Here is a 22,758-nt window from a genome sequence, read left to right on the forward strand (position 1 = left end):
AATCATCTAAGCTTGATAAAAACGCTATGCAATTTGAGCACACCAAAAAAAGAAGGTATTGTCTCCCTCTTTGGACAATCTTTAGCTATTTCTAAGGAATGTGCTGTTATCTCCATCCCTTGTATGAAGCAACCATTATAAAAGTAAAACAACAATATTCTGGATAGGTATTGTAGCAGGCCCAATTCGCCCGGCCCGCAATAAAACCAGAGAAATAAATTAAAAATAAAAAATAATAATAAAATCAAAATAAACCAATGTCCATTTACAAAAACTCTGGGCCACTAAAAGAACCCAAAACCAGAATAAAACAAAAAATAAATAAATAAATAAACCAATACAATAAAAGTCCATCGGTCTAAAATAGCCCATGACCCAATTAACCTAAATAATATCTGACCCAAACCCGAAACCCAAATGAGCCCAATATCGGAAAGGCACCAGAAACCCTAAAGGTTTCTAGAACACCAGCGCTGCAGCTAGCCAGAAACGGCCTCCCCACGAGTGGTTTCTTCCCTGTACAACTCCACGCCAATAGAACCTGCAAAAAGGAAAATAAACACAACAAAAGAATGCACTAGAAAGAACAGAATAACAGAATACACAAATGACAACAGGAAAATATTTTTATTTTTTGCTATTTACTCTGTAAATTCGAGTTATAAAAAGGCCTCGCTTGTACTATGTAATCTTACGCACACTACGCATACTGAATACTAGAAAAGAGTAATAAAAAAAGATTATCAAAAGGTGACCTCCAATCTATTATTTTCCTTTTTCGTTTCTTTTGATTTGCTTGCAACTTTAGTATAAAAACATGACGAGGAAACACCTGAATCGACGCCGATGAGAGCCCAAATATCTCAGAAGTATGTAGATATGGGTGAGGGTCGAACAGTGTTGAATTTTTGTTCATTCTTCAAATTTTGCTTCGTTTTTTTGAAAGAATAGTATAGGATTTGAGGTTTTTTAAAGGAAAAAGAAAGAGTAAACTTACCAGATCTCCATGTTCGCAGCCTCTGTTGGAAAAATCCGGCCATCATTCGCACACCGTCGGCTAAGCATGATAGTGGTTCGGCGACTGTAAGCTAAATGAACCCTAGCAGAGAGGGTAATAGCTGCAATTTTTTTTTAATTAAAAGAATTGGTTATGTTTTAAAAGAAAGGTTTAAGGGAAGAATGAAAAACAATGCCATTCAAAAGGGTAAAGGATCCGCACGTTAACCTGATTTGTAGGCCGAATCCGCGCTCTTTTGCTTAAAATGAGGAATTTGCGCAGGTGGTCCTTCTCCTTCGCACTGATTTTGGATTGAGCCCGATTCACACTTTATTTTTCTTTTAAATTTTACCTAGAATCGGCGTGTCATGTCAATTTAGCCCGCACCTAAAAGATGTGTTTTGGGAATTTGGATTATTTGCGTTTTTAATTCTCTCACATTCACGCGCACTGCACCTTAGTCCCTATTTCAGTTTCAACAATTTGTTTTATTTATTAATTAACTCTTTTAATTTGATTTTATTTCAATTAAGATCTTTTTCTCATTTTAATTTGTATAATCTACTTTGTTTTTTTTTAAATTTTAAAATTATCATTTTAGAATTTCCTTTTATATCATATTGTTTTCAAATTTTGTATGATATTATGTTCAAATACTTTTTATACATATATAGTTTTTGATAAAATTAGTTAAATTTTGTATACATTATTGTGTTCACATTATTTTATGTAAATATTTCTTTTTAAATCTATTATATATATATATATATATTTTCTTCTAAATTTACTTATATAATTTGTTTCTTTAAGGATCCTATTTAAAATTGTGTATTTTATTCATTTGAATATTTTCATATATTATTATCTTTATGTAAGTATTATCTATATGTATCATTAATCTAAATCAATTTGTTTCATATAAAATTATCTTATACATTATTTATTTTGAATTTCTTTTTACATATATATATATATATATATATTGGTACATATGTTTGATTTATATACATCATTAAACCCATGTTATTTTATACATATAGTTTTTTCTTTGTATACATAATTATGTTTTTAAAATCTATTACATATATAATTCATGATAAAATTAATTTAATCTTACATGCATTATTAATTTCATCCTATTTATTATAAATAATTATTTCTTAATCTATTTATATATATATGTTTTGTAAACTTATTATGTGTATTTCCTAAGATTATATCTTATTATGTATTCTTTCTATCCTTTCATATTTTATATATTATTAAATTTTCCTTTATTGTATATATTTTTAACAAATGTTTTGAACACTTTGTATGTTATTTGATCTAAAATCTTCATTCTATAATACATGTTTTAATGATTACATATACATCTCTAGTTTGTTTTTACAAATAGTTTCAAATTCATCAATTCATATATTATATGTGTTCATCATTATTTTAAATTTGTCTTATACCATAGTGGTTTTTTAAAATTTTCATTTTGTTTTGTATATTTTGTATGGATTGTATTATATTAGGCTATATATATCATTGTTGTGCTATTTTTCCGTTTTTTCATTGTTATCTCAATTGTTCTCCATACCTGCTTAGAAATTTGGTTATATTTTTTAGGTTAGTTATATCTAATTATTTGTTTTGTTAGTTGATTAAATAAGTTATATTATCTTCATTCATCAATTGTCGTATTTTATGCATGCATGTTATCCCATGTTTTCATTTTTTTTCCTTTTGGTTTACAAATGTTTCTTTATAATGTCCAACTCTTTAAAGTCAATTACTCCATTGTATTTCAAGTAAAATTAATATGTTTTGAGTTTACAAATCTTTTTAATAAGGCAATGTTCAGTATTTAGAAATTCGAGAAATTGTGCCCTACCGTGCTGGGTTTCGATTTTTCGTTGGACTAAATATTTGGACGTCCTTTTGTAATTTTTGACCTATGAGCTTTGGAAGTCAGAACTCAATTATGTTCTCAAAAGTATAAAGGATCATGTCCTATCGTGCTAGATGTGATGCTTTATACGTTTGAAATGAGAGAGTTTTGACGACCAATTTGAACCACTTAAATGTTTTAAAAGGAACCATATTTCAATTTTTTTTTGAAAAAAACCTAGACATAAGGACAACAATTAATCAATCTGGTACCAGTTTTTCGGCGTAGTGAGGGTGGTAACCCTTCCTCATACGTAACCGGCTCCCGAACCCATTTTTAAATTTACGTGGACCAAAATTGATTTAAATAAAACAAAATGTTTTATTAGGTGATCCAATCACACCTAAACAAAAAGATTGGTGGCGAGTCCACATTTGGTTTTAAAAGTCGATCCCTGTTTTTTCAAATATAAAAAATGGTTCCGACAGCTTGGCGACTCCACTAGGGACAAACAACAGAGTCAGGCCACAAAATTGATTATTTGTTGTTCTTTTGTTTAAATTTGAAATTTAATTTGAAAATCATGATTCTTTGTTGCATTTGGTCACATGATTGATGTGGTCCAAGTCTTGTAGAATAATATTGCATTGCATTGCATGATCGTTGTGGTTATACCTGTTAAGTGGGAGTAAGAAACTATGCTTTCGTGAGGTTTTCACCTCCGCATGGGCTAGTGGATTGCTTTCGGGATACATCCGTACCTATGATTTTGTGAGATTTTCATCTCCGCATGGTCATAGGGAAATGTATTCCCCTGAACCAAACTTGATTCATATGAGCCTATAATGGGTGAGAATTGAGCAATCTGTTGGTTCAGGTACCTTCTCTCTAGAACCGAGCCACATATAGTGAACCTTAAGAACTATCCTTAGGTAAAGATGAGTTAAGAATTAGTAATTGCCCATATATGTGTTTTGATTATCTTTGTTTTGCTTGAATTTTATTATTTATATCTGATACTGACTTGTTGTGTTTTGTTTTGATTGTGTTTTGCATAACATTCAATACTAAATGAGGTGTTGATTCGTATTCAATTACTAAGTTAGAAGATTTAACATGGAGAATGAATTTCTTGATAAAATTGAGGATAATGTGGTCGTCCGTGCATGGTCAGAGAAGTTACAATCAGAGAAAGGGGATAGCCTGGCAGAAGGATATACATCAGAGTTGCAGAACTTCATTCGCATCAATGTGACATAGAATGAGTTGCAAGAGTTGAGAGATATATGGGCTCGTTGGGATGAGGGAACCAAACAGTTTTTCTATCAGAACTATCGTGATATACCCTACTTGCTTGATATTAAGGTAAACAAGCATTTATTCTGAGTTATGGCTCAATTTTGGAATTCTGCCTACAATTGTTTCACTTTTGGAGAAGTAGACTTGGTGCCTACCGTGGAGGAATATACTACCCTACTGAGGTGTCCAAAAGTTCAAGTTAAAAAAGCTTACGCTAAGGTTTTTAATGGTCCAAATTTTGTGAAGAAATTGATGAATATTTTGGGGATGAGCGAGCCTTGGGTCATTGCTCAAATTCAACAAAAGGGGGATAGTAAATGTATTCCTTGGGAGAATTTGAGAGATTTGGTTTTAACGCATCCGGATGAAAGGAAGAGGGTCGATATCTTCGCCTTAAGCATCTATGGATTAGTGATTTTTCCTAAGGCTTTAAGGCATGTGGATGAGGCAGTCACTGACTTATCCGATCATCTTGAGAAGGGAATCATACCTGTACCTGCAATATTGGCTGAGACGTTCAGATCCTTGAGCATGTGTCGGAGGGCAGGTGAAGGTCGATTTATTGGGTGTGCATAGCTATTGATGGTGTGGCTTCATGGGCATTTTTGAAAAGTGAACAAGGTTTCTTATCGGGTCTTCTCTGAAGGTTATTCCCCATTAAAGGAGGAGGAAGCTACTCAAAGGAAAGATGATATTTTAGAGGATAAGTGGATGGAAATTCTTCAAAACCTTAAAGAGGAGGATATAGAGTGGAGAGCTTTTTGGATGGTTCCTGATGAAATCCTGTATCGATGTGGGAACTTTGATTGGGTACCGTTGTCAGGAATTTGGGGAGCCACTGGATATACTCATTTGCTCAGATTAAGGCAGTATAAATCGAGGCAGTTTATACCCACGACTTGCGGGCTGGCTTAGTGTGAATTTCCATATAAAGGCGACCATTATAAGAAGAAGGTTCGGGAAATTTCTGATGCTTGGAAGCAAACTCATTGGATGAAGAGGTTGACTGTTGGTTCTATGATGACACCCAAATACCATAGATGGTTTAGGAAAAGGGTTAATGATAATATTACTAGACCAAGTTTAGAAGGCGTCCGACCAACGGGGGAACAATTACAAATTGCCCTGTCAGAGTTGGAAATTAGAAAGCAAGACTTTGAGAAGAAGAGTTCTGAGCTTGGAAAAATGATCGAGTAGTTGGAGGAAGAGAAAATACACCTGAAATTAGGTATGGAAGTTCAGAATCAGAGGCAGAAAAGTTATGGAAAAGAAAAATTAAAGTGGAGGAGGATTTGGAAAGTTTGAAGACAGATTATAAGAAGTTATGCCTGTCGATGAGGACTGCTGGGTTAGGTAAAACTTCAGAGCAGTGGCATCAGGAAGTTCGAGAAGAAAAGACTAAGGCAGATCAGTAGGAAAGGAGGTTCCAAGAGGCTCAAGCTCGAAACGAGGCCTTAGAGAAAAGTCTGTCAGAGAGTAAAAACGAACAAAACGAATTAAGGGCAAGAGTAGCAGAACTTGAGAGATCTCTATGTTTATACCGGAATCGCAATTCCGTGATGGAGTTAAGAGCAAGCTTAAGCAAGATCAAGGAGATGAAAGGGAAAATAGAAGAATTAGAGTCGGCATTGCAGAGTTGTGAAATGAGGATTGAGTTCTTAAAAGCAAACGAAGAACAATGGAATGGACAGCTTCATCACTCTTAAAACCAAGTTAGAAGCAGGGATTACATTATGGGAGAAGCCGTGACGCAAATTCAGGAGGTAGCTAATTACTTGCAGACCTTGGCAGTACAAGCAGACATATTAAGTGTGAAGTATGAGTTGGAGTCAGATAGGGGACAAGAACTAGTTTCATTGCTTAGGAAAATTAAGGCTCTGAGCATTAGGGCGAAGTCTTATTTCTAACTCAGTTTTATGTAAAGAATTTTGTTTTCTAGTTAAGTTTTCTAAACGGAATTGAACCAGAATTGATGCCTCCTTTGCATTCATGCATTTGCATTACATTATATCATATGCATTAAAGGTCATAACAAGATTCTAATTAACTAAAAATTATTTCAGTATTCTGGAAGCCAATAAAAAACACACCAAATACGCATCCCTACGGTACAAGGAAAAAGACCAAGTCAATGGACAAAAGACTTGAAAAGTTAGAGCAAATGCAAAAGGATATGCAAGAACAAATGCGTCACAGATGCAAGAGCAGTTAGTTAAGATTCAACAAGAGATGAAGGAACAAATGATGGAGTCCCAAAGAGAGATGATGAACCAAATATCCCAATTGCTTGTGGGAAGGATGGATAAGGGGAAAAGTTCTATAGATAATGTTGGGGAAAATAATGAAGACCCTCAGTATCTTCCTAGCTTCACTCCTACACATGTGCAGACACAACCTGAGATTAATTTGCAGAAACCATCTGTTACGATTAGGCCTCAACAGTTTTAGGCTAGAGTTTCAGTACCAATGAATTTTCAAGCTGGCTCAGGTTTTAATCCTGGTAATAACTCGAATAATCTAATGGTGCCTGATTTGGATGAAGTTGCGAAAGAGGAAAAGGCAAGGACAGAATCACAGAAACAGTTGGAGGAGCGGTGTAAATGGCTGGAAGAAAAGGTCAGGGTAATAGAAGGTGTTGATAGACATTCTGGAATTAATGCAAAAGATCTGAGTTTGGTCCCAGACTTAGTACTTCCATACAAGTTCAAGATGTCAGAATTTGAGAAGTATAATGGAACGAGCTGTCCCGAGGCCCATATTACCATGTTTTGCAGAAGAATGACTGGGTATGTTAACAATGATCAATTGTTGATTCACTACTTCTAGGACAGTTTGGTGGGAGTAGCAGCTAAATGGTACAATCAGTTGAGTCGAAACAGAATTAGTTTATGGAGAGATCTGGCACAAGCATTCATGAAGCAGTATAGCCATGTGACAGATATGAATCCTAATAGAATTACTCTACAGAATATGGAAAAGAAACCAAATGAAAGTTTTAAGCAGTATGCACAGAGATGGAGGGAAGTTGCCATCCAGGTTCAGCCGCCACTCTTGGAGAAGGAAACTATAATGCTCTTTATTAAAACCTTAAAAGCTCTATTCATAACTCACATGTTAGGAAGTGCCACAAGGAGTTTTGTAGAGGTGGTAATGACGGGAGAAATGGTTGAGAACGCCATAAGAAATGGAAGGATAGATGCAGGAGAAAGTACTAAAAGGTCTGCCCTATGGAAAAAGGAAAATGAGGTGAACAATGCAAACATGGGGTATTCAAAGTCTGTTACTGTAAGTCAACCAAAGGCGATAACTGCTGGTTCATCAAGGCAGGAATCTGGAACAAAGCAAAACAATGAGAAGCTTCAATTTACGCCAATCCCCATGACGTATAAATAATTATATCAAAATTTGTTTGATGCACATGTGGTGGCACCTTTTTATCTAAAGCCATTACAGCCTCCATTCCCTAAATGGTACAATGCCAATGCTCAATGTGAGTATCATGCAGGGATCGTAGGGCATTCGGTAGAAAATTGCACTACTTTTAAGAAGTTGGTTGAGAGATTTATTCAGATGGGTATTGTGAAGTTCGATAATACGCCCAGTACAGAAATTCCACTACCTAATCATACTAACAGTGGGATAAATACAATAGATGGAGGTATGGGAAAAAGAATCAAGGTGGATGTTTCAGAAGTAAAAACTCCTTTCAAATGGGTCTGGAAGGAGATGAAAAGAAGGGGGTTAGTTACTTCGAATTCAGCAAGAATTGATAATGAGATAGAGAATTATTGTGAGTTCTATCATGAAGAGGGACACGGAATTCAGGAATGCGAAGAGTTCAGAGTTGTTATCCAGGGCCTGATGGATAACAAGAAAATAGAATTTTATGAAGGGGTTAAGGAGGAGGAGTGTATATGCGTGTCAGAATCCATGTCGAAAGTCCCGAAAGTCAGTTATCCTGTGGTTATTATTTCGCGTCCTAAGAATGAAATAGGAGTTAAGACGACACCTAAGATTATAATTCAGAAGCCAGCAGTTTTCTCTTATAAGGATAGTAAAAGGGTCCCTTGGAATTATGATTGTAATGTAACAATCCCAGGAAAGGAGAGTTCGGTTAGCCCATTAAAGGAGGATCAAAATATAGATTCTCACACGCGTAGTGGAAGATGATATGATTTGACAAATGCCCGAACAGAGCCTATAAAAGGAAAAGATGTGACGGTCGAACAAAGGAGGGGAAAAGCGGTCGAACCTGGGGTGCCTGTTAATGAACCAGTAAGAGAAGAGAAAGCTAGGAAATTCTTGAAATTTCTGAAACATAGCGAGTACAGTGTGGTAGAACAGCTGCATAAACAACCAGCCCACATATCCATATTGGCTTTGCTTCTAAGCTCAGAGGTGCACCGAAGTGCATTAATGAAAGTGCTGAACGAGACATACGTGACCAATGATATTTCTATCAATAAGTTGGATCGGTTGGTTAAAAACATAACTACAGACAATTTCATCTTTTTCAATGATGATGAAATAGCACCAGGAGGTAGGGGATCTGCCAAAGCTTTGCATATAACCACCAGGTGTAAAGGATACACATTGCAAGGGGTTCTGGTTAACAATAGGTCGGCATTGAATATATTGCCCTTGTCCATATTAAACAGGTTACCTGTGGATACCTCACACATGAAGAGATGTCAGAATATAGTGTGAGTATTTGATGGCACGGAAAGGAGAGTCATGGGAAGAATAGAAATACCTTTGTTGATTGGCCCAACTACATATGAGGTAGATTTCTTAGTGATGGATATTAAGCCTTCTTACAACTGCCTGTTAGGAAGACCTTGGATACATTCAGCAGGGGCAATGCCTTTGTCATTACATTAGAAGTTAAAGCTAGTATCAGAAGGACGACTGGTAACGATAAATGCTGAAGAGGACATTATTGCAGTTGTAAGTAGTGATGCACCATATTTAGGGACAGATGATGAAGCTATTGAATGTTCTTTTCGATTTTTGGAGTTTGTAAATGCAACATTCATCACTGGGGGAAGTAGAATTTTGGAGCCGAAAATGTCTAAAACTACAATGATCGGTCTACAGTTGATGGTAGGACGTGGAGCTGTACCAGGAAAAGGACTTGGGAGATGTCTTCAGGGAAGAATTGAGGTCCCAATGTTGAAAGACAAGCATGATCGCTTTGGTTTGGGGTTCAAGCCAGATGTAAGACAAAGGAAAAGGGAATTGGAAAGAAGGCAGGAAAGAAGAAGAGCACGTGTGAGTGGTGGAGAAATTTAGTGGGAGCCCATGATAATCCCTCACATTTTCAGGACTTTTGTATCAAGAGGGATTATTTATCCTAAACGAGGGATGCCGGAGAAAGAAAACATGGAAGGAGAATTGGAAAGTGTGTACATCAATGCCATATTTGAAAAGACAAATGAAGAGGGGATTTCGTCAGATATTCATCCATATGAGCTGGGGAGTGTTCTAGACAATTGGACTGCAGAAGACCTTCCTGTAGTTTTTAGAGTCACTCAGAGTAATGTTCAAAACAAACTTGTTGTTTTAAGCCTAGAGGCAATAAGGATTCATGTTCAAACATCATTATTTCAATTAAATACATTTTTGCTATCATTTTGAGTAAACATTTTTTTATTCTTTCCACGTTATTCTTTCTATTTAAATAATTATCCTAATTCTTTTTTAGACTTTCTTCAATTACTCTTTTATTTCGTTCATAAACATACCATACAGACAATAAATATCAAATTCATTCATTCTTTGTATATTTTTTGTACCTATAATAGGTCATTGGATATCAATATCATGAGTGACGTTGTTACTGACTCAGAATCACTATTTGAGCAAGACATGTGTTTAGAGGGATCTCAGGACTTTGAAGATGACAGAGACTGTGATTTATCTCTGAATTTGTTAAGGATGGTAGAACAAGAGGAAAAACAAATTTCACCTCATAAAGACACAGTGGACATGGTGACTCTAGAAGAGGGGAAAGTTGTAAAAATTGGAACATGCATAACTGAAGAAACAAAGTGAGCCTTGTTGGGTTACTTCAAGAATTCAAAGATGTGTTTGCATGGTCGTACCAGGATATGCCCGATTTAAGTACTGATATTGTACTACATCGCCTTCCCATAAAAGAAGATTTTAAGCTAGTACAGCAGAAACTTCGAAGAATAAGGCCAGATATTATCTTAAAGATAAATGAGGAAATGAAAAACCAATTTGATGCTGGATTCCTTCAGGTGATCAAATACTCGGAATGGGTAGCCAACAGTGTGCCTGTTTCTAAGAAGGACGGAAAGGTGTGAATGTGTGTAGATTATAGAGATCTAAATAAGGATAACCCAAAGGATAATTTCCCCTTGCCTCACATTGATACGCTAGTGGACAATACGGCTGGCTACTCGTTGTTTTCCTTCATGGATGGCTTCTCGAGGTATAATCAGATCAAGATGCATCTTGAGGATATGGGAAAGACTACTTTCATAACTTTATGGGGTACATTATGTTATAAAGTGATGTCATTTGGGCTAAAGAATGCTGGAGTGACATATCAAAGGGCCATGGTGACCTTATTCCATGATATGATGTAATATCCTAAATTAGGGCTTAATCGGAATAGTGGTTTCGTGACCACAAATCCGAGATAGAAATAATTATTTTACAATGATTTTGATGTTTATGATATGATTGCATGATTGTGTGAAAATTTCGTGATGAAATTCTATGCCTAAAGTGCTTAAATTGAAAGTAGGGACTAAATCGAATAAGTTGCAAAACTTGCATTCTAGAAGTTTTAGTATGAAATTGTTTTGGAATATTAATGAGGAGGTCTTAAATAGCAATTTTACCAATTTTAAGTTCATGGAAAAATTAGGACATGGAAGGAATTTTTGGAAAGTTTAGTAGTAAGGGTATTTTGGTCATTTAGTTATTAAAATGAATTAAAAACAAAATTAAAAGCCAATTTTGTCCATCTTCTTCATTAGGCCGAAATTTCAAGGGTTCTCCATAGCTAGGGTTTGTTTCAAGCTTCCAAGCTCCATAGTAAGTGATTCCAAGCCCGTTTTTAATGATTTTTACGTTTTGAGATCCCTAACTCGATAAAGCTTATGTTAGCAATAATTTAACCTAGGGTTTATATTTGGAAAAATACCCATAGGTGAAATTTGTGTATTTTGATGTTTTATGATAGAATATGAAGTTTTAAATTATGTTAGACAACTTGTACTACTCGATTTTAAGCAAAAACGAGTAAAAGGGCTTAATCGGTAAAAATACCTAATAGTCACAAGTACATGTTAGAGTGAGAATTTGATGTTGCCATAGAAGAGAAAAGTGATCAGCATGTTGTAAAACATAAGAATAAGGAATAAAGTTTAATCCAGAGCCTAGGGGCAAAAATGTAAATATGCAAAGTTTAGGGTAAAATTGTAATTTTACCAAAATTTGAGTTAAGGATTAATTTGATAATGTGAGTATTAAATAAGCTAAATGTGTTATTTTAGATCAAGAAAGACGTGGAATCGACCTCAATCGAGGAAAAGAAAAGATTGTGGACTAAATTGCAAAATCTTTGTATTTTGGTACCAAGGTAAGTTCATGTGTAAATAATGTAGCATAATTGTTATTTTTAAGTTATTGATATTAATTATGTGTTATGCTGAATTTTATTATGAAATGTATGCTTTGTGGTTAATTTCAAATAATATGTAAATTATGTGAACTACTTGTTAAATATAATTGTTACCGAGTATTGATTTGGCATTCTACTAAGACGGCAAGGATAAGTGTTCGAGGAAAAGCCCGCTTGAACCTTAGGAATAGATTAGGATACAAGTGACATGTCACTAGGATGGTTGAGCATCCGAACTCGTTGAGTTGAGTCCGAGTTCACTTATGGATGCGAATGTCCGAACTCGTTGAGTTGAGTCCGAGTTCGTGAGATGTAACTAGGCATCCGAGCTCGTTGAGTTGAGTCCGAGTTCACTTATGGATGCGAACGCCCGAGCTCGTTGAGTTGAGTCCGAGTTCGCTTATGGGCGAGTTACATGATTGCTTGATTGCATATATGACACTTATGTGCAAGTTATCCATGTATCCGAATTATATTCCGATGTGTTCAACGGGTAAAGCTCTACTCAAATGGAGGAATATTTGAGATGTAAAGAGACGTATTGGTAAGTGATGTGAAATGGATATTTTGAACAGGTATGTATTTAACCCTCGGGTTGAGTATTGATACAACCACGATAAGGTAATAAGATGATGAAGAATGATTAAAAATGTGATATGTGTTTTAGTGATGTATGCTAATGTTGACTGGTATAACTGTTTGTTATGTTACTTATTATTTGCATATGAACTTACTAAGCATTTATGCTTACTCCCTCCTTCTTACTCATTGTAGTTTTGGACAAGCCAGTTCAGGAGTCGGGATAGGTCGAAGGCTCAGTCACACTATCCAGAAGATTTTTGGTAAATGGCTTGTAAATTTAAGTATGGCATGTATAGCAATATACCCATTTTGTGTAAATGATCTTATGGTATGGTTGTGAAATGGTTGAGGAAATGCTTGATAATGATAAATTATGAAAATGGTTAGTTTAGATTATGTTTGATGTTAAGGAAAACTATTAAGATACTTAGTGCATAAAAACTCATAAAAAGGATGAAATTTACCATAAACAGAATACCGCAGCAACACTAACGCGAGTTTGAAAATTTACTAAAAATCATAGAAATTGAATTTGGTGGTGAAATACATATCAAATTTAAGCTTATTATGTCTAGTTTCACATGAAACAAATGAAACAAGTAAAGGAAGTATATGTTAGAAGATATTTTAATTTTAGTGAAACAGAGTCATAGCAGTTTCTGAATCCCCTGTTCCTACTTTAGAAATTCACCATAAATTGTAAAGATATAATTAAGTGGTGTATTTTATATCCTCAGAATCCTTATTGAGTCTAGTTTTAGTATAAACAAACCTCATAGTCATATGATTTTTGTACAGAGAGAAATGTGGTTCGTAGTAAACAGAGGTCAGACCAGTTGAGTCTTGAAACAGGGGTAACTTTAACTAATAAACTGTACTAATTGGCCCAACCAAAAATTCTAAAAAAAAATTAGTAGATATTTTTATGAGTCTAGATTCAGGAAAAATTTACGGATCTTAATTTCGAGTTTTGTAACTCAAGATATGATTTTTCTTGTGACTGTGATGCAAGTAGCTTAAAAGCTGTGAATGTAGAAACAATTAATTCAAAGTTCTAAAATGTTAAACTAAGCTTAGTAACACCTCATACTCGACTCCGTGACGGTCTCGGTGTGGGGCGTTACATTTAGTGGTATCGAGCAGGTTTAGTCGGTTCTCGGACTCGTGTTGTATGTACGGATTTTGCTATACATGCCATATGTATGAATTGTGATAGTGTGACGACTTGACCTTTTAAATGAATTTTTTTATATAGTAAATGGATCCCGATCCAGTGTGGCGAGATGAAGTCTGAGTAATGCGCCAGCTCCGCTGATGGAGCAACCCGATCGAAAACCCGCCCCATCTGTTGGTCGGGGAGGAGGGAAAGGGATCGGAAGCCTTTCTCCAAATGATGAGTGCATGGTACATCGAGTTCATTCAGACGAACCCAAATGTACGACCTCCCCACCTCCCCAATTCCTCAACCTATGCCTCCAATGCCTCAAGGAGTGGATATGATAAAATTTCACAGAACCCCGTTGATAGAATTCGTAAACAAGGGGTGAAGAATTTAGAGCAAATATTGATGATGATGCGAGAAAGCGAGTTCGGCTTGAAAATTCTATCCGGTATTTGATGAATTATCTTGTACACCGAAGAATGTTTGAAATGTGCTACATCTTTGTTGAGAGATTCACCTATAATTGGTGGAAGACTTTGATTTCGGTGGTACCGAAAGAGAGGGTAACACGGGAATTCTTTCAAGAAGAGTTTGGAAGAAATATATTAGTGAAAGATTTATTGATCGAAATGTAAAGAGTTTCTTGAGTGAAGCAAGGTAATATGACATCTCGAATATGAAAGAGAGTTTGTTCGATTAAGTAAGTATGCGGGAATATGTTCCTCTGAAGCCAAGATGTGCCGACGATTTGAAGACGGGCTTAACGAAGACATTAAGGTATTTGTTGGGATCCTTGAACTAAAAGAAATGGTGGTACTTGTCGATCGAGCTTGCAAGGTGAAGAATTCTCAAGGAAAAGAAAAGGTAGAATCAAACACGAAATTGGAAGAAAAGACCAATGAGTAATGCACCTCACAAAGAAACCGGAAAGTCAAGAAATATGAATCCTCGTTCCCAAGTTTCAATTTGGGCAATCATATGGAAATTTTAAGAAGCGAAATGTGGGTCTTAAATCTCGGACTACTTTTGCGGCTAGTGTGGGAAATACGAGATTTGTTAAACCCGAAAGTGCCGTGATGTGTGGTAGAAATCATTTTGGTCCGTGCAGAGCAAATGAATGTTTTCGATGTGGTTCTCCTGATCATTTTATTAGAGACCGCCAGAGAGAGAGTGAGAAAGAAAAATTTCGAATGTAAAAGCTAGTGGTGCGGACTCGAGGGAAGGTATCCGAGAAAAGTTGGAAGTGAAACAAGCAGAAGAATGTAGCTGAGGATGCACCGGTTAGACTGAAGGAAGGGCTCCGGCTAGAACTTATGCTATTAAAGCGCGTGAAGATGCTTCCTCACCGATGTGATTACTGTACATTTTCTCTCTATAATGTTAATGTTATTGCTTTGATTGATCCGGTTCTACTTATTCATATGTGTGCATGAAATTGGTGTCTAGTATGAATATACCGTTGAGAATACGAAATTTATGATTAGAGTGTCGAATCCGTTAGGCAAATGTGTGACTGTTGATAAAGTATGTAAGAAATGTCCTTTAATGATTCGGATCATTACTTTCCTACCGACTTGATGTTGTTGTCGTTTGATCAATTTGATGTTATTTTGGGTATGGATTGGTTGACATTGCATGATGCTATAGTAAATTGCAAAGAAAAGGTTATAGAATTAAAGTGTGGAAATGGTGAAACTCTGCGGGTTGAATCGGATAAATCGAGAGGCATTGCCTAGTGTGATTTCTTCAATGTCGGCTCAAAGATATCTCGAGAAAGGGTTATGAAGCTTATTTGGCGTATGTAATTAATACAAAAGAAGTTGAAAATAAAGTTGAATCAAGGTCTTGGGTTGTGTGTGAATTTGGACGTATTTCGGAAGAATTGCCGGGTTTGCCTCCGGTCGGAAGTAGAATTTGGTATTGATTTGATCACGGAACAGCTCGATCTTGATTGCTCCATATAGAATGGCACCAACAGAGTTGAAAGAATTAAAGTCGCAGTTGCAAGAGTTGACTGATAAAGGCTTTGTGAGACCGAGTTTTTCACCTTGGGGTGCTCTCGTGTTATTTGTGAAAAAGAAGGATGGTTCTATGAGATTATGTGTTGATTATCGGCAGTTAAACAAGGTGACAATCAAAACAAGTATCCGCTTCTTAGAATTGATGATTTGTTTGATCAGCTAAAAGGAGCGACATGGTTTTCAAAGATTGACTTGAGATCCGGTATTACCAATCATGGGTAAAGGAATCGGATGTACCTAAAACTACTTTTAGAACAAGGTATGGTCATTATGAATTTTAGTTATGCCATTCGGATTGACAAATGCTCTCTTTGTGTTTATGGATTTAATGAATCGCATATTTCGCCATACTTGGACAAATTTGTTGTGGTGTTTATAGATGATATTTTAATTTATTCAAAAGATGAGATGAACATCTTGAGCATTTGAGGATAGTTTTGCAAACTTTGAGAGATAAGCATTGTATGCTAAGTTTAGTAAAAGTGAATTTTGGCTCCGGAAGTTGGATTTTGGGTCATATTGTTTGGTGATGGTATACTGGGTTGATCCTAGTAAAATTTCAGCCATTGTTGATTGGAAACCACCAAAAACGAATCAAGTTAGAAGTTTCTTGGGGCTAGCTGGGTATTATCGGCGGTTTGTAAATGGATTTTCTATAATTGCTGCTCCTATAACTAGATTACTCGAAAGGATGTTAAATTTGAATGGACGGAAGAATGTCAACAGAGTTTTGAAGAATTGGAAAAGTTATTAACAGAGGCACCAGTGTTAGTACAAATTTAATTAGGTAAAGAATTTGTGGTGTATAGTGATGCTTCTCTAAATGGTTTGGGGTGTGTGCTCATGCAAGAAGGAAAAGTGGTGGCATATGCTTGAGGTAGTTAAAACCTCATGAGAGGAATTATCCTACTCACGATTTGGAATTGGTCATGGTGGTGTTTGCTTTGAAAATTTGGCAACATTATTTGTATGGTGAAAATGTCGTATATACCGACCACAAAAGTCTTAAGTACTTGATGTCACAAAAAGACTTGAATTTGAGACAACGAAGATGGTTGGAGTTGTTGAAAGATTACGAGCTTGTTATTGATTATCATCCGGGAAAAGCGAATGTGGTTGCTGATGCTTTGAGCAGAAAGTTGTTGTTTGCTTTGAGAGTTATGAACACTCAATTGAAAGTGTCAAATGATGGTTCGATTCTAGCAGAGTTAAGAGCAAAACCAATGTTTTTACAAGAGATTTCTGAAACTCAGAAAAATGATCAAGATTTGCTAGCCAAAAGAAAATAAAGTGAAGTCGACACGGATCGATTTCGAATTGGTTCGATGGGTGCTTAATGTTTAAAGATCGGATTTGTGTAAAGAAGAATGAGGAATTGATTCAAAAGATCCTGAGAAGCACATAGTGGTTATTTCTCGATTCATCCGGTAGTACAAAATGTATAATGACTTGAAGAAAATGTATTGGTGGAATGGAATGAAAAGAGATATATCGAGTTTGTGTCCAAATGCTTAATTTGTCAACAGTGAAAGTGAACACCAAGTACCTTCAGGATTACTCCACCTATTATGGTTCCCGAATGGAAATGGGATCGGATTACTATGGATTTTGTTTCAGATTGCCATTGACTCGGAAAGAAAGATGCCATCTGGGTAATAGTTGATGATTAACTAAGTCGGCTCATTTTATCCCGATGACGTCTGAATTATTCTCTTAACAAGTTGGCTGAATCAGATATTAAAGAAATTGTTAGATTACACGAATACCATTATCAATTATTTCAGATAGAGATCCAAGGTTTACCTCGCGGTTTTGGCAAAAGTTGCAAGACGCGTTAGGTACGGTTAAATTTTAATCTTGCTTTTCATCCACAAACCGATGGACAATCGAGAGAGTAATTGATTCTTGAAGACATGCTCGATGTTGTGTATTGGAATTTCAAGGAAGTTGGGAAAGATATTTGCCGTTGGTAGAATTTGCTTACAACAATAGCTATCGACGAGCTTGAAAAAGGCACCTTATGAAGCATTGTATGGTCGCAAGTGTCGAACGCCTTTGTATTGGACTGAACTCAAGGAAAATCAGATTTATGGAGTTGATTTAATAAAAGAAATCAAGAAAAGTGAAGATAATTCGAGATTGTTTGAAAGTCGCTTGAGATAGATGTAAATCTTATGCGACCTAAAGCGAAAGGACATTGAGTTTCAAGTTGGTGATAAGGTATTTTTGAAAGTGTCTCCATGGAAGAAAGTCCTTAGATTTGGACGAAAGGGCAAGTTAAGTCCGCGTTTTATTGGACCGTATGAAATAATTGAAAAAGTTGGACCGGTAGCATATCGACTAGCTTTACCACCCGAATTAGAAAAGATTCATGATGTGTTTCACGTATCTATGTTACGTCGGTATCGTTCAGATCCTTCACATATAATTTCACCGACAGAAATTGAACTGCGACCTGATATGACTTATGAAGAAGAACCGATTAAGATTTTAGCTCGAGAAGTCAAACAACTAAGAAATAAAAGTGTTGCACTTGTGAAAGTGTTGTGGCAAAAGCATGGGGTAGAAGAGACTACATGGGAAACTGAAGAAACTATGAGAAACCAATACCCACACTGTTTATTTAAGATTTTCGAGGACGAAAATCTTTAAAAGGGGGGGAGAGTTGTAATATCCTAAATTAGGGCTTAATCGGAATAGTGGTTTCGTGACCACAAATCCGAGATAGAAATAATTATTTTACAATGATTTTGATGTTTATGATATGATTGCATGATTGTGTGAAAATTTCGTGATGAAATTCTATGCCTAAAGTGCTTAAATTGAAAGTAGGGACTAAATCGAATAAGTTGCAAAACTTGCATTCTAGAAGTTTTTAGTATGAAATTGTTTTGGAATATTAATGAGGAGGTCTTAAATAGCAATTTTACCAATTTTAAGTTCATGGAAAAAATTAGGACATGGAAGGAATTTTGGAAAGTTTAGTAGTAAGGGTATTTTGGTCATTTAGTTATTAAAATGAATTAAAACAAAATTAAAAGCCAATTTTGTCCATCTTCTTCATTAGGCCGAAATTTCAAGGGTTCTCCATAGCTAGGGTTTGTTTCAAGCTTCCAAGCTCCATAGTAAGTGATTCCAAGCCCGCTTTTAATGATTTTTACGTTTTGAGATCCCAGAACTCGATAAAGCTTATGTTAGCAATAATTTAACCTAGGGTTTATATTTGGAAAAATACCCATAGGTGAAATTTGTGTATTTTGATGTTTTATGATAGAATATGAAGTTTTAAATTATGTTAGACAACTTGTACTACTCGATTTTAAGCAAAAACGAGTAAAAGGGCTTAATCGGTAAAAATACCTAATAGTCACAAGTACATGTTAGAGTGAGAATTTGATGTTGCCATAGAAGAGAAAAGTGATCAGCATGTTGTAAAACATAAGAATAAGGAATAAAGTTTAATCCAGAGCCTAGGGGCAAAAATGTAAATATGCAAAAGTTTAGGGGTAAAATTGTAATTTTACCAAAATTTGAGTTAAGGATTAATTTGATAATGTGAGTATTAAATAAGCTAAATGTGTTATTTTAGATCAAGAAAGACGTGGAATCGACCTCAATCGAGGAAAAGAAAAGATTGTGGACTAAATTGCAAAATCTTTGTATTTTGGTACCAAGGTAAGTTCATGTGTAAATAATGTAGCATAATTGTTATTTTTAAGTTATTGATATTAATTATGTGTTATGCTGAATTTTATTATGAAATGTATGCTTTGTGGTTAATTTCAAATAATATGTAAATTATGTGAACTACTTGTTAAATATAATTGTTACTGAGTATTGATTTCGCATTCTACGGAAGACGGCAAGGATAAGTGTTCGAGGAAAAGCCCGTTTGAACCTTAGGAATAGATTAGGATACAAGTGACATGTCACTAGGATGGTTGAGCATCCGAACTCGTTGAGTTGAGTCCGAGTTCACTTATGGATGCGAATGTCCGAACTCGTTGAGTTGAGTCCGAGTTCGTGAGATGTAACTAGGCATCCGAGCTCGTTGAGTTGAGTCCGAGTTCACTTATGGATGCGAACGCCGAGCTCGTTGAGTTGAGTCCGAGTTCGCTTATGGGCGAGTTACATGATTGCTTGATTGCATATATGACACTTATGTGCAAGTTATCCATGTATCCAATTATATTCGATGTGTTCAACGGTAAAGCTCTACTCAAATGGAGGAATATTTGAGATGTAAAGAGACGATTGGTAAGTGATGTGAAATGGATATTTTGAACAGGTATGTATTTAACCCTCGGGTTGAGTATTGATACAACCACGATAAGGTAATAAGATGATGAAGAATGATTAAAATGTGATATGTGTTTTAGTGATGTATGCTAATGTTGACTGGTATAACTGCTTGTTATGTTACTTATTATTTGCATATGAACTTACTAAGCATTTATGCTTACTCCTCCTTCTTACTCATTGTAGTTTTGGACAAGCCAGCTCAGAGTCGGGATAGGTCGAAGGCTCGATCCACACTATCCGAAGATTTTTGGTAAATGGCTTGTAAATTTAAGTATGGCATGTATAGCAATATACCCATTTTGTGTAAATGATCTTATGGTATGGTTGTGAAATGGTTGAGGAAATGCTTGATAATGATAAATTATGAAAATGGTTAGTTTAGATTATGTTTGATGTTAAGGAAAACTATTAAGATACTTAGTGCATAAAAACTCATAAAAGGATGAAATTTACCATAAACAGAATACCGCAGCAACACTAACGCGAGTTTGAAAATTTACTAAAAATCATAGAAATTGAATTTGGTGGTGAAATACATATCAAATTTAAGCTTATTATGTCTAGTTTCACATGAAACAAATGAAACAAGTAAAGGAAGTATATGTTAGAAGATATTTTAATTTTAGTGAAACAGAGTCATAGCAGTTTCTGAATCCCCTGTTCCTACTTTAGAAATTCACCATAAATTGTAAAGATATAATTAAGTGGTGTATTTTATATCCTCAGAATCCTTATTGAGTCTAGTTTTATTATAAACAAACCTCATAGTTATATGACTTTTGTACAGAGAGAAATGTGGTTCGTAGTAAACAGAGGTCAGACCAGTCGAGTCTTGAAACAGGGGTAACTTTAACTAATAAACTGTACTAATTGGCCCAACCAAAAATTCTAAAAAAAAATTAGTAGATATTTTTATGAGTCTAGATTCAGGGAAAATTTACGGATCTTAATTTCGAGTTTTGTAACTCGAGATATGATTTTTCTTGTGACTGTGATGCAAGTAGCTTAAAAGCTGTGAATGTAGAAACAATTAATTCAAAGTTCTAAAAATGTTAAACTAAGCTTAGTAACACCTCATACTCGACTCCGGCGACGGTCTCGGGTGTGGGGGCGTTACATATGATGCACAAGGAGATTGAAGTTTATGTTGATGATATGATAGCCAAATCTCGAACTGAAAAGGAACACATCCAAGTGTTGAGAAAGTTGTTCATGAGATTGAGAAAATTTCAGTTAAAGCTTAATCCAACCAAGTGTACTTTCAAGGCTAGATCTGGAAAGCTATTGGGCTTTGTAGTCAGTGAGATAGGAATTGAGATTGATTCAGACAAAGTTTGGGCTATACAAGAGTTGTCTCCACCATGCACTCAAAAAGAAGTTCGAAGCTTCTTAGGAAGACTAAACTACATTGCTCGGTTTATTTCTCAATTAACAGAGAAATGTGACCCTATATTTCATCTTCTTAAAAAGCATAACCTAGGAGAATGGGACGATGAATGCCAGAGAGCTTTTGATAAAGTTAAAAAATATTTGTCGAGTCCTCTAGTGCTATCACCTCTAAGCCCAGACAGGCCGTTGATACTGTATTTAACCGTGTTTGGTAATTCTATGGGATGTGTGCTTGGTCAACATGATGAATCAGGAAGAAAAGAAAGGGCGATATATTACCTCAGTAAGAAATTCACTGAGTGTGAATTGAGATATTCGCCAATTGAAAATTTGTGTTGTGCTTTGGTTTAGACAGCTCGAAGGTTGAGGCAATACATGTTGTACCATACAACTTGGTTAATCTCAAAGTTGGATCCTCTAAAGTATATGATGGAGTCAAATGCCTTGAATGGGAGAATGGCTAGGTGGCAAATTCTGCTTTCTGAATTTGACATAATCTACGTAAGTCAAAAAGCAGTGAAAGGGAGCACAATAGCGAATTTTTTGGCCAGTCGAGCTTTAGAAGATTATTATCCCTTGAATTTTGATTTCCCTAATGAAGAGATAGTGTACGTGGTAGCTACTAAGGAGGACACTACAAAAGATTACTCTTGAAAATTAAATTTTGATGGAGCCTCGAACGCTGTGGGTAATGGGATTGGAGCGGTCTTGGTGTCCCCAGGGGGATCTCATTATCCATTCACATGTAAATTGGATTTTGATTGCACGAATAATATGGCAGAGTATGAAACATGTATCATGGGACTCCGAGCAGCTATAGAGTGCAAGATCAAGTCACTGGAAGTATATGGAGATTCTGCGCTGGTAATTTACCGACTTCGAGGTGAATGGGAGACAAGAGATTGTAAATTAATCAATCACAGAAGGTTGGTATTGGGTTTAGTTGAAGAATTTGATGATATTACCTTCAATTATCTCCCGTGTGATGAAAACCAGATGGCAGATGCTTTGGCTACTTTGGCTTCCATAATCAAAGTAAGCAGACAAGAAGATGTGAAGCTCATTCAGATGAGTATTTGTGAGGCCCCGTCTTATTGTTATAATATAGAGGAAGAAGAGAGAGATGATCATCCTTGGTATCAGGATATATTGAGATATGTGAGAAATCATGAATATCCAGATCAAGCCACGGAGAATGACAAAAGGATGTTGAGAAGGCTCGTATGTGATTATGTTTTAGATGAGGAGATCCTGTACAAAAGAAGAAATGATCAGGTACTTTTGAGATGTGTGGATGCTATGGAGTCCAAGAAAATCTTGGAAGAAGTTCATGAAGGGGTTTGTGGAACGCAGGCCAATAGGTTCACAATGGCCAGACAAATTATGCGGTTTGGCTATTATTGGTCAACCATGGAAGGAGACTGCATCAATTGTGCCAAAAGATGTCACAAATGTTAAATTTATGGTGATAAG

At 35.7% G+C, this 22,758-nt stretch overlaps 1 long non-coding RNA gene across 1 annotated transcript; it reads right to left on the bottom strand.

The window, feature by feature from the left end:
- Nucleotides 1–215: 215 nt before the first annotated feature.
- Nucleotides 216–1,221, bottom strand: LOC108481334 (uncharacterized). The gene is made up of 2 exons (XR_001870747.2): nucleotides 998–1,221; nucleotides 216–541 (listed from the first exon to the last, which is right to left on the bottom strand). It is a non-coding gene; the product is annotated as an uncharacterized LOC108481334 (long non-coding RNA).
- Between the last annotated feature and the right edge of the window lie 21,537 nt (nucleotides 1,222–22,758).

This window comes from Gossypium arboreum, chromosome 7 (genome assembly GCF_025698485.1).
Source record: "Gossypium arboreum isolate Shixiya-1 chromosome 7, ASM2569848v2, whole genome shotgun sequence".
Classification (NCBI taxonomy): Eukaryota; Viridiplantae; Streptophyta; class Magnoliopsida; order Malvales; family Malvaceae; genus Gossypium; species Gossypium arboreum.